This window comes from Rhea americana, unplaced genomic scaffold (assembly GCF_003343005.1).
Source record: "Rhea americana isolate MKP2758 unplaced genomic scaffold, rheAme1 scaffold_71, whole genome shotgun sequence".
In the NCBI taxonomy this organism is placed as follows: Eukaryota; Metazoa; Chordata; class Aves; order Rheiformes; family Rheidae; genus Rhea; species Rhea americana.
In genome coordinates this window covers 1,744,586-1,756,072 of record NW_028186879.1, presented here as the reverse complement: position 1 = coordinate 1,756,072, position 11,487 = coordinate 1,744,586, and the positions used below count along the sequence as shown (strand labels likewise).

Below are 11,487 nucleotides of genomic sequence, written 5' to 3'. Positions count from 1 at the left end.
TSCCTCTGTTTAAAACTCAGACGGCTGAAATATTTTTAGTTGCTGATAGATGTCATGTCTTCTCTACCAAAAGAAGGAACAACACATTTGAGAAGAAATTAAGAAAATTTGTCAACTTGTGAACAGAGACAGCTGAAGATCAAAGTGGAAGTCTTTGTGCTCATTTAAAGTGTAAACTAGGAGCTCAGTGTACTTTATTTTTGGCAGGTGAGGTTGCTGGAGAACTTTTTGTTGAAGGCTTGCTATTATGGTAGCTATGCATCTTTTTCTGAAAAAAAGAAAACCCCTAACTTATTCTTCATTTACAAACTTCACAAATCAGTTTGTTTGACATAAACTAAAATACTCTGCCATTAAACTGTTTTTGCTTGATGTATTCTTTTATATCTAATGGTGTTTGCCAAGGGTCTAGAGTCAATCACTGTGTGTATATATATATTTTTTTCTTTGGTAGACCTCTCCATTTGCTGGAATTTTTTAAATTAAATTTTGGAGTTCTTTCTTACCCRTTGATTATAAATATTATCTCTTTCTTGCTGTCAACGTGTATTACAGCCAAATTAAGGCCATAAGGGTCAAGATATAAGACAAAGTGTGGTTCTATTAAGTGTATTTATTGCCAAACTTATAAAGCATTTTTTTGAATGGCTATTAATAGCCGCTTGAAGGTGTGTTGTAACTGAGTTAATCATCTTTTGTGTTTTAAATTGAAGGGCATTCAAATGGAACTTGATTTATATTGGTGTTTTTTTTTAATGTAGAGAATAGTATGTTGAAAACATAAGAACATTGTAAAGCAGAATATTTCCTCATCACTTACATGCTAACCAAACAGATTACGTTTTAAATGTGTATGTTTTCTTCTGGTCATTCATAATTGCAACTCTTATTGCAAAACATTTTTTTTTTAATCAGAAGTACTGGAAAGAATTGGCACAAAGACTATTGAGTGCTAAGTTAGAAATTGGCTAAGCATTTGTTTTGTCTTGGACATAGCCATRGTACAGATACTTTTGCTTGAGTTCTTGAATTAATCCTGTGTTCTGTAGATATTTAAGATTTTTTTAAGAGTCTTCAGAATATGATGCACATTTAAAGTGCTGTTAAGTGGCATAGATAAGGTATGTATAGATATCAGTGATAATTTGAATCTATTCTAAGTTTATATTTTGTAGTAGTTGTGGTTGATAAAAATAGTCTGTGCTAAGGCAGTCTTAACTTCCATTAATCTATCAAAACCAAAATTTTAGGTTGACTTAAATGTGTTCTGCTCCAGGACAAGAGAAGAAGAAAAAGAGAGATGTTCATATGCGCAGACAAGAACAGTGACTTGTTTTCTTTCTAATTCCATAAATCAAAACTCTATTAATTGGTTTTTCTTCAGCATGACCTTTTGTTGCAGATCCCAATTGCTGAAGTCTTGTCTGATACAGAAGCTTTAAAGTAATTTCTTTCACKCTTTGAACATCTCAAGCATTGTTCGTTTACAGAGTGGTATGTACAGATAAATTCACATTAATGATAAATATTCATCACCGTTAAGTTTAAATGAGGCAAATTTTTGACACTTATACCATGGTTATGCATTTCCTCTTGTAACAGCAGAGTTAAGGTTTGTTTGGCTGCTGTAATTATGAATTTCTGTCCATGAATGTGTTTTTGGTCTCTGAATATGCATTGTTTTAGAACTCTAGATGCTACACTGGTTCCCAAGTCCTCTGCCAGCCTCGTGATGTTTGCTGGTAGGACTTGAAAACTGTGAAGGAAAGTATATTGTAAATAGTGAAAATACTGTTTAATGCATGATCTAAATGAAACTGATAGATAAAATAATTTTTCCTCTAGCTTGGTAACAAGATCCTGCCCATTAGGAATTGGGCTGATGGTGTATTTTCTTGGCGTGGTAATCTGCTACTTCTGCTCATGTTTGTCAGTGTTCTTTGAGAATTTCTTTTTATCTGTTTTGAACCAAAAAAGTTACGAAGTGATATATTTAATGTGTTACTTTTGAATACAGAAATGATGTACAGGGTATGATTTTTTATTAATTTTTTATTTATTTATCTTTTTTTTTAGTAGCAACTAGTAACCCAGAGGAAGTAGTAATGAACTTTCCTGAGGAGGCTCTGCTTGCAGCTTATACACAGATTGTGGACTGATGATGCATGATAAAATTTAATAGAGCTCTGTCATGGCACTATGTGGACTGGAATTTCAAGAATATGGTCACAGGTGCTTAATAGTGGGCCTTAATACACATATTAATACCATGCATAGCTAGGAGCACCAGCAGCTAGGAGCTGGAGTTCCTGTGGGGACCAGCACTGCTCAGGAACTGCGAGGAGCTTGCCCTCTTCTGCTAGTATCCACCAGTTGCTGGCAGCATTTGTCAGAATGGTGAAAAGGCGGGCTGCTTTACTGTCTTGTCCTTTTAGGTTGCTGCGTAATTAATTTGCTCATACCATAACAGTGTTATGGGTAAAACTAGCTTGCTTTCTTCCTTATTAAGCATGTTTAATGTTCTTAATATGTTGATAGAGAACAGAGTTAGAGGCAGAGGTTTCTGGAACTGTGCAGTGGTCGTTGATGGAATAAATACACCGACAGCGGATGTATAGTATTAGAGGTATTATGTAATARTATCATTGGGCAAGCCTTAAAGGTAGCATGTGCAGTATGGGTGATGACAGAATAATTTGAAAATCAAAAGTTTCTGATCTGGGTCATACTAGAATCCTCTCCCCAGTATTATGGGTTTTAGCGAAGTATTCGTCTTCAGCAGGAAGGGCGACTCTACGGTCGGCTGGTCTCACTTGTGCAATGGAGTACCCGACAAAAGAAAATTCAGTTGTACTTGGCCAACTGAAGACAGTAAGAGTTTCTTAAACGCTGCTGTGTCTGTGCTGCRTACAGTGTACATGAAGATCCCATGTATTTAGAAGCCAAGTACAGGTAGCCAAATTGTTTTCTATAGGAGATGGCAAACTGAAGAATTAATGGATGCTTTTGTCTTTATATCCTTGGATTGTGAGGTTGTTTTTAGATCCCTGAAGCAGTACAGTGTGCTAATGTGACAAAAAATTGTCTGCCTGTAGTAAAAATGTGTGAAAATATTTCCTCTTATTATTTGTGTATTCATAGAAACTAAAACTGAACTAATAACCACATCACTGAAGATTGCAAAAAGCCTGTGTAATCTTATCAAAAAGTATTCTACGCAAGTGTAGTTGCTAGTGCAGAGCAGGCATAGTGTAAAGCTGTGCGTAAAAAAAAAAAAGCACAAATTGAGAATTGCTGGAGCACTGTCATGTTTATGCCTAGAGAATGTTACATAAACTGTGACCATGGGCAGTTTTCAGCTTATCACTGAGTTAAAGTGAGATAGCACTGGCAGGGGCTGTTGGTAGAAGCTGAAGTTCCAAATGAATCTGGGACTGCAACTTGTTTGAGCTGATGCTGATGGCTGTAATCGCCAGCCGGAGTCTGAGCATCTCCTTATTTGAATGTTTCTCTTATTTTTTTTAAAAAAACTTTTTAAACTTTGGTAATTTTTTCAACTTGTTACAATAGTTGTAAATTGTAGTTATCTTGCAGTCACAATTGATGTATGCAGCTGTTGCACACTTGTTCCTGTCCAGTAAATTCTCACTTGCAGCCTAGAACTGCTCTTCTTGTTGCTACATCTTCCTTTGGAGGTTGGAAAAATAAACGTTCGACCAAATGGCTAACTAACTCTCATTTTCTGTCTTCTGCTTGTGATGCTCTGTGGTTTGGTAAGGCTAGTATCTTTTTGGTCAATGGTGTGCAGTAGAGCAGAGAATCCCTTTAAGGCAAGTAAGCAGTACATAACCCTTGTATGCAAAACTCTCTTTCTGAAAGAGTCAGGACAGATGAAAGATAATCTCTCCAGCATTCCTATGACATGGAAAATTAAATTGCGGTAGACCATGTGCTTTCTTCGTAACCTGAGCTCTCAGTTCATTAGCTGATGGATCCCAGGAATTTTGTATATTTTCCTACTGGCAGCCCCTTTATATTAGTAAGAAGTAATGTTCCAGAACGTGTTAATAGTATTTCTAGTGAATGTTGGGATTGATTTATTGATTTTTAGTTTGTTTGTTTTGAAAACCCTTTGTGGAAGAGGTCAATATTCCATGATGCTGAGGAGAAACATTCATCCGGCATGAACTTGATTCTCTGCTAACACAACAGCAAGCACCATTGGGACTGGTGTGCTACAAGGAAAGGCCTAGGAAGCTTTGTTTTGTTTTGAAATTTGAAACAGCCTTGGAAACATTTATTGGAGAAGTCCTTCTGCATCATTGCATGTGAATGAAGGGATCTAAACTTCTGAATTAAAAGTTGGACTTTAGTGAAAATGTGGCTTTTTAGCTCTATGGCAGTCAAGGCTGGCTGCTGTGTTTTCTAGAGAATTTTGGGTTCTGGAATTCATATCAGCAGAGGCTTATTGTAGAATAGTTTCCTGGGAAAATACTTCTCCCCCCTCATTTGTTTTCGAAGTTTGACTGCTGCTTTGAATGCTTAAACAGCTGCAAACATGGAGGAGATAACACATCACTTCATATGAAGCCTGTATTTGATGGTTTCAACTTTATACTGAGCGTGTACTGAGGCATTTTCTGACTTGTGCTAATGCTTGCTTGCACACAGTTTGAGTACTGACACTATTTCCAACTCTSTGTGTGCCAGCCTGGGTGCTGAAATGGGGTGGCAGTTAGCTCTGAATCATGTTTGAACAGGACCTCTTAGCACTCACTGTTGTAGAATGATCTGGGGCGCTGTTTCAGGCTATCTAGTGCGTGGTAGGAGAAGGATATTTGCTCAGCTATCCTAGACAAGAAGACCTGTAGGTATACAGAAAGGACCCTTTTTGGCTGCATTTCWMCTTACAGAAGAATCGACAACTAGTGCTTCTCTTGCTGTTGGGTTTTCCTCTAGATGAGGAATCCAGTCTTTCTTCGTCTTGGCCAGCTTGCTTCTGTGGTGCTGTACGAGAAGCTCCATTCTGCAGATCCTAAGTCTTGCATGGTTTCGTAGCAGTAACTGCTTTATGACAAATAAAGACTTGGAACTTGTGTGTGACAAGCATGAAGCGCCTGAATGTCGAAGTGATGAGATACAAATGCCTTGCAGAGGAACATCTGGGCATGAGGAGGGGTATAGTCTTCCAGTCCTTGAATGAACTCTAGCTTTTGTAACTGTTGGATGTTCTGCTTTAGCTTATAGTCTGGGGGAACCGGCTATCTAGAAATTTCAAAGATAGTTTGACTCAGGCTAGGTGTTTCTGTACAGCTGTGTGGATTGGGTTAGGAGCAACACTGAATTATATCTCAAGCTAGTGCTGCTGTAAAGACAGACCTAATTGCTGAATTTCTGTGCTGGATTTGCACTATTGATGACAGGAAAAACTTTCATTTTGGCAGACTAACGAACAGCTGGATTTTTATCTTCAGGATATTTATTAGCCTGAAATAGCTATATCTGAAATGCTACTGTGAGATTTTTGGGATTGGGGCCTTATTTTTCTAAAAAGTTGGCCATCTTGTTTCACTGCTATATTAAGAATATTAGAGAAGATAAAGTTTTGCAATAACATTATTCTAATTGCCATCCTGTGAATTCTGAGAGCCTCTCAATTCTTAGCAGTCTGCATCTTGCTGTCAAGTGGAAGAATTGTGTGTGTGTGTGTGTGTGTGTGTGTGTATTTTTTTTCTCTTGGTCACTCCTAGCTGGTGGAACTGTTGTCTTACTAGTTGGTCTGATGCTAGAACAGGTTTGGCAGCCTTCAGAAATTTTTGTATCTTAGTGTGTAATGGCAAGATTCAGTTCGATGAGATTCACAACTCTCATTTGCAAGAACTGCTGGAAAACAATAGCTAAAATTCTGTATTTAGGGAAGATTGCAGAACTTCCATTGTCTTAGCAGATACTTCAAAACAACTGAATATGTTACTTAGTAAACTGGTCCAATTACTACTTCTGTGAGTAGTTAATTTCCCAAAATACTAATGAAGGATAACGTAAAATATTTTGATATCTTGAAATACTGTCTTGAATTTTGATATGCTGAAATATACAGAAATGATAGTCTTATGATGTATATAGCTCAATCTTTGTGAATCTTACTATTCTGCTTTTAATCTGAAACTATTTAGGCATCAGTGAAATAAGCACATTTAGGGGACAAATAATATTTTTGTTCCTGTGGCAACAGCTACTGAAAAAACCTCAAATACAATCTCCTTTCCTCTCTGTCCTACATTTTAAAAAGAAGCTGTTCTGTTTTGTGTTATTTCCTCATTTGGATCTCCTGTTTCTCTTCCTCATTCTGCAAAGTCTCTCCTATGTATTTCTTCTGAAATCTTATTTTACTTCTCTTTCAAATTTACTTTTATATCCTAGTGTTCCCCTAGGAAAAATGCRTTATGATAAACTTCTGCTTCACCTAATTCCTGCTAAAACCCATTGATGCTTTTTTTGGAAATGCTCAGGGATATAAAATACTCTTTCTGCCTGCCACATTCATCCCAAAAGAAACTTAAAATGGAGGGAAGTAGATGCAAGACATAAAATGCCTTGCAAACTGTAAACCCCTCTTATTCTCTCAGCTAAGTGAAATGCCTACTATCAGATTTCTTTAAACCACAGAATGTTGTGTTTGGCAAGGACATCAGAAGGAGTATTCTTTCTTCTAAACAGTTGTTGTTTGGAAAACAAGCATATGTCTGGCATCATCATGCATTTCTAAAAGGGGAAAAAGTGATTTTTATTATCAAAACATGTAGTAAAACTGTATTTTCAGCAGAATCAAATGTTAAATGCTTTTGGAAGCTTAAATTTAATGGTGTGACACTACAGTTAGTTGTTAGGGTAGAAAGCACAAGCATGAGTAGCCCTTAAGCTCCTAAGTGCTCATCATAGCATGGCAAGAGTTTTCCTCAGGTAAGTTCCTGGTGTCTGGAGAAGAACACAGTCAGTCTGTAGTAATTTTTTTTAATTTTAACTTTGAAAATTACTATGTTAAGGTTCAGATGTAAACAAATTAAGCTTCATTTTATGGTGGTTTTAATTGTTAATTGAAAACCAATGGCTATAAACCTGTAATTTGAGCCCCTCTTCCCCAATTTTGTTRTTGTTGATTAAAACTATGGCTGTTAATGCCTTTGAAAATGAGGCATTAGAATGTATCTTGAAGAACATGWTGTACTAAAAGATGGCTGTCTAAACAGTGAACAGCTTTGGTATGTTGAACAATTTTCCTTATGCTTTATTGCAGATCCATAGATACAGCATGTAATAGTCTTGGATATCCAGAAAAGTTATTTTAGGTTCATTCAGGTTATTCATTCAGTAGGGTGAGAATCAGGAAAAATAAAACGCTTTAGCACTACAKAGGAACATTAGGGAGATTTAACTGCGAGGAGAGGAAATAGGGGAGGGAATGTAGATGTTGAATCTGGAGGAATGAAAACAGTGAAGTTAACTGAGATTTATAGAAAATGATTATATTCTCTTTAAGATGTTTAACCTCATGCTATAAAAGCTAAGATGGATGATGGAAATCTTGCAACTAAAACAACTGACTGAAATATAAAGTTTGAAGAACTAGTATTCTTTTTGTCAGACGTGTATTGTTGAATCTTCYAAATCCACTTTGAACAAAATATTTAAATAACCCAAATTTTATTTTAGTTAGGAAGGMTAGGAAGGATAAGACTAAATTCTGTTGTGCATTACAAGGTTTGTATGAATTAAGAGTGTTTTACAATTACAAAACTTCAGTGCATTTTTTGGTCATTTTCATAGGTGTGCCATGAAGTGCTGGTCCTGTTTTGTGGTTCATGAAGGACTTTAATTCTTGCAGGATGTTAAAACTGGAAAGCTTGGATATTATGTTTTTCTGAAACAGCTTTTAATGATTTTGAACGGAAGAGAATGTCTTATAGAGCAGTTGGCTTTAAGGATCAAGTAGCTGCAGGTATCCTTCCCTAGCCAACCACTTCCCACACAACTCAAATTTTTTTTGTTGTTATTTTTAGTTGTACTATGTAAGCTTGAACTTTGCAGCAGTTTTATCCAAGWACAGATACTGTTAACCTACAGGCTTAGGGGAAGGTGAAGCTCCCTACTTTGTCAGTGTAGTCTCTGCCAGGGGGTTTCTTAGTAGCTGGAGAAAGACTTCATAAATCACTCAGTTGGGCTTGTAATAGTTTCTGTTCACTCCTTATACCCACTCTTCTACAAGCTGCAAAGGGACATGCAATCTTAAAACATGCYTTTTGTGTGTTCTTAAATGCTTTTGTCTGCATTCTGGCCAATCCCTTTTATTTTGCTTCCTTGTTCTTTGGAAGTGCATCTGGTATTAATATTAAATAGTAAACTTGTTGCTTGTAAGTTGCTTAGTATCATTTAATGAAAAAGTAGTAAGTAATGGAGAAATATTTATCAACTGTATTGTTGCTGTTCTAGGAACTTGGAAAGTTTAATCTTTGGAGTACTTAACTGTATCTTAGCTTAGTGAGCCTTTTTTCTTTTTCTTTCTTTTTTTTTTTCTTTTAAGAGGAGGGGAAGCAGTTTTGTGTTTGTGCGGATGGGTGTTGTATTGCTTCCTGTTGCCACTTCAGTGCCACTATGTGCAATAGCCTCTGTTTTGGGTTTAAGTTTCACAAGAACAAAACCTGACCATCCTGGCAAATTCAGTTTTGTGTGCAGCAAGAAACTGGTGTGGGGAAGAGAGAGTTTTGTTTGTACCTGGAATCAGATTGATTGCCTTTTTATCCAAAAATTTGTCATATTGCATTACTGTTTTGCTGTTGTTCAAAGGCTAATGTCCATTACTAGTCATTAATTACTTGAACAAAATCAGAAAGAGAGACTTACCAGAAAGATAAGATGCAGGGAGATGCATAAGATAGTGGAGAAGGGGCTTTGAGATTAGACTTTGCTTCATTGGTTGTATAATTCAAACTAACGTCTTTTAACCTGTGACTGCATGAAAAACAAAGCAAAAGTGTGAAACTAGTGGAGGGTTGCTACTCGTGGGTGATAAAAGTTTTTTTATTTTAATTTTACTTTTTTGGGTTTTTTTTATGGTTAGGGGAGATATCACTACTTCAGTCTGCACTAAGAGTATATCTAGAAAGTTGTCTTGGGATCCAAACTGTAAAAACTTAAACCTCAGTTTTCCTGTGATCCGCAGTAGTTCAAAGATTGTTGTATAGATACCAKTTATTGTTACCCTGATTATTTACTGGAAAGATTCCCCCCTCCGGCAAAATTGCCTGCTTAGTCTTGATGATTATTTGCTCTTTAAACATTTGGATGTGGGTCTCTTGGCTTGTACTAATAATATGTTATTATCCTATTTTAAGTTCACTTTAAAGTYGCAAGATACCCTTCTAAAGTAGTACCTTTGGTTCATATTTTTTAGTATTTATGTACTAAGCTGATAATAGGCTACTCCTGAACAGTCTCTCAAGGGCAGGGCAGCTCTGTATTACTGTCATGCTGAAGGTGAACTCAGTGGAACATTTTGTTCCGTTCAGTCGTCTTCTGTGTATGCCTGCAGCATGAATAAAATTCACTTTCTAGAAGTCACTTAAAAAAATGTTTTAAAGACATCAAATATATAGTTAGTTGACTAGTAAAAATTCCAGACAAGTGTATAGAGGTTCCAGTTGTAGTTTACATTGGTGTGAATGTCCCAAACATTTAAAGGGTGGAAAATTAAACCTTGGTTTGCAGTTCTGGGAGCTGGACTTGGATCCTTCCTGTGTGTCAAAAGGAGAGAAAAATCATTAATGAAACCTAATTGGAAATTTTTGTAAAATTGCAGGAGTAAAACTGGAGAAAAATGTGCTGCCAGTCATTTGTGTGAAAATACTGTTATTTCTACTGCCAGCAACTTGAAAACATGTAATCTTAAAAGCTTTGGGGGCAGTAACATTGGAGGGAGGGGAAAAAGAAAAGTAAAATTGCTGAAGGAATCTGTAGCAAGACTGCTAAAATCCAGCCAGTATGCTTCTACAATGTGTTAAAATAAAAATTGTATTATGTGGGTTCAGGTGAGACAGTGGTTGCCTTATNATAATAATAATAAAAAGTTAAAATAAGGTTCCGTAACTCCTGGTTTAGTACTTTGTACTCAGTGCAGAATTTGCCAGAGATTTTGTAATCTCAGTGATGCATGAGATCAGCCCAGATGACTGTGGTGGTAATACCACCTCACCAYGTTTTGGTCACAGATTGGGCCTAGAAGGAGCTTTTTAAACAATTCAAMCAAGGTCACTTGGGGCAGAAGGCTGAAGATTTTCTAAAGCATCGAGTGCTTAATCTGGTACGACTGCATGCGGTGTGCATGCCTAATATTCTTGAACAAAAGCTTAGCACAGTTGATGTCAGCAGTTCCCAAACTTCTGATTGCACCTCCCTTCTTTTCTGTAACTRTTTGTGCCTCTGCTGCTCTTCCTCCAGCACCGAGCAGTTGTTAAACGAAGGGAGAAAGAGGAAGCAGCGGGCTGCAGCTGTGACCCCAGCCCTGCCTGCGGCGCGGGGCTCGAGCCCYGAGGCATCCTGCAGCTTTTGCTCTCCCGTGCAGCTGGAGCCATGCTGGGCTCCCTGCTGACTCTTCCCTCCTCCAGCGTGGGGTGGTCAGCAGTAACCAAAACATCTGCTCGCTGCCATTCCCGAGCATGAGGCACGCGCTTGCCTTTGACCTGTCCGCCGCAGCGAGGGCGGGCATGGGTGTTGCGCTGGGCACCTGCAGACTTCGCAGGATGCGTTCTGTGCTGCCGCTCCTCTCTGCGTGGTGGTAAAGACAGTAGCTTTTGCTCTTCAGATGATAAAAAGTAATGTGGATTTTTTTGAAGGCGCATGCCTTTTAGCAGCCAGTCATCACTGTTGCAAAACTTTTAAAGCTTTTTTTTTTTTTTTTTCCCCCGAAGTCAGGATGTCTGTATCTCTACATGATGTAGATCTGCTTTTAGTTCATGAAAATCATCCATGTTTTTTGCCCTTTTAAAAATGTGCAGTAGAGGAATAACGTGCACTGGGAACAGGATTTGAAAATGGATATTGTTGCAGTGGTTGGAGAACTGAGGGAAAAGGGCATAGGCAAGATGCTGAGGGAGACTAGGACAGCATTCATGTTAGTATTTGAGCTGTGAGGAGGGCTCTGGAGTAAGATATTTTAGGTGTTCTTTCCAGCAGTGGAACATCAGATTTCAATGTCATATCAGTTTGTTACCCCATTATTTTAAATCTCTTTTTTAAACAATCTCTTTGTTAAAATAATAACTTTGGAGCAGCTGATTGTCTACTCTAGTATTTGAGGTACTTAAAGTATTGGTATATGGGCTGAAGCAGGCACCTGAAAAGCTTGTTTTTGTAAAAAGTGGTTGAAATGGGGAATGAAAGAATAATATTTGCTGTAATAGCTTTTATCTAGATTTAAGATGTTAGCAGTCA

The 11,487-nt window shown here is 37.5% G+C and overlaps 1 protein-coding gene across 3 annotated transcripts in view; it reads left to right on the top strand.

Annotated features, from left to right (window-relative positions):
* Window positions 1-1,468: 1,468 nt before the first annotated feature.
* The window catches only part of WASF3 (WASP family member 3), a 66,638-nt gene continuing 56,619 nt past the window's right edge, over window positions 1,469-11,487 (top strand). For 2 of the 3 annotated variants that reach the window (XM_085321768.1, XM_085321766.1), the window contains exon 1: window positions 1,469-1,494. The gene's annotated coding sequence lies outside the window, so the exon portion shown is untranslated. Of the gene's footprint in view, window positions 1,495-5,156; window positions 5,179-11,487 lie in introns of those variants that run through there. The other variant, XM_085321767.1, reaches the window with a different exon arrangement.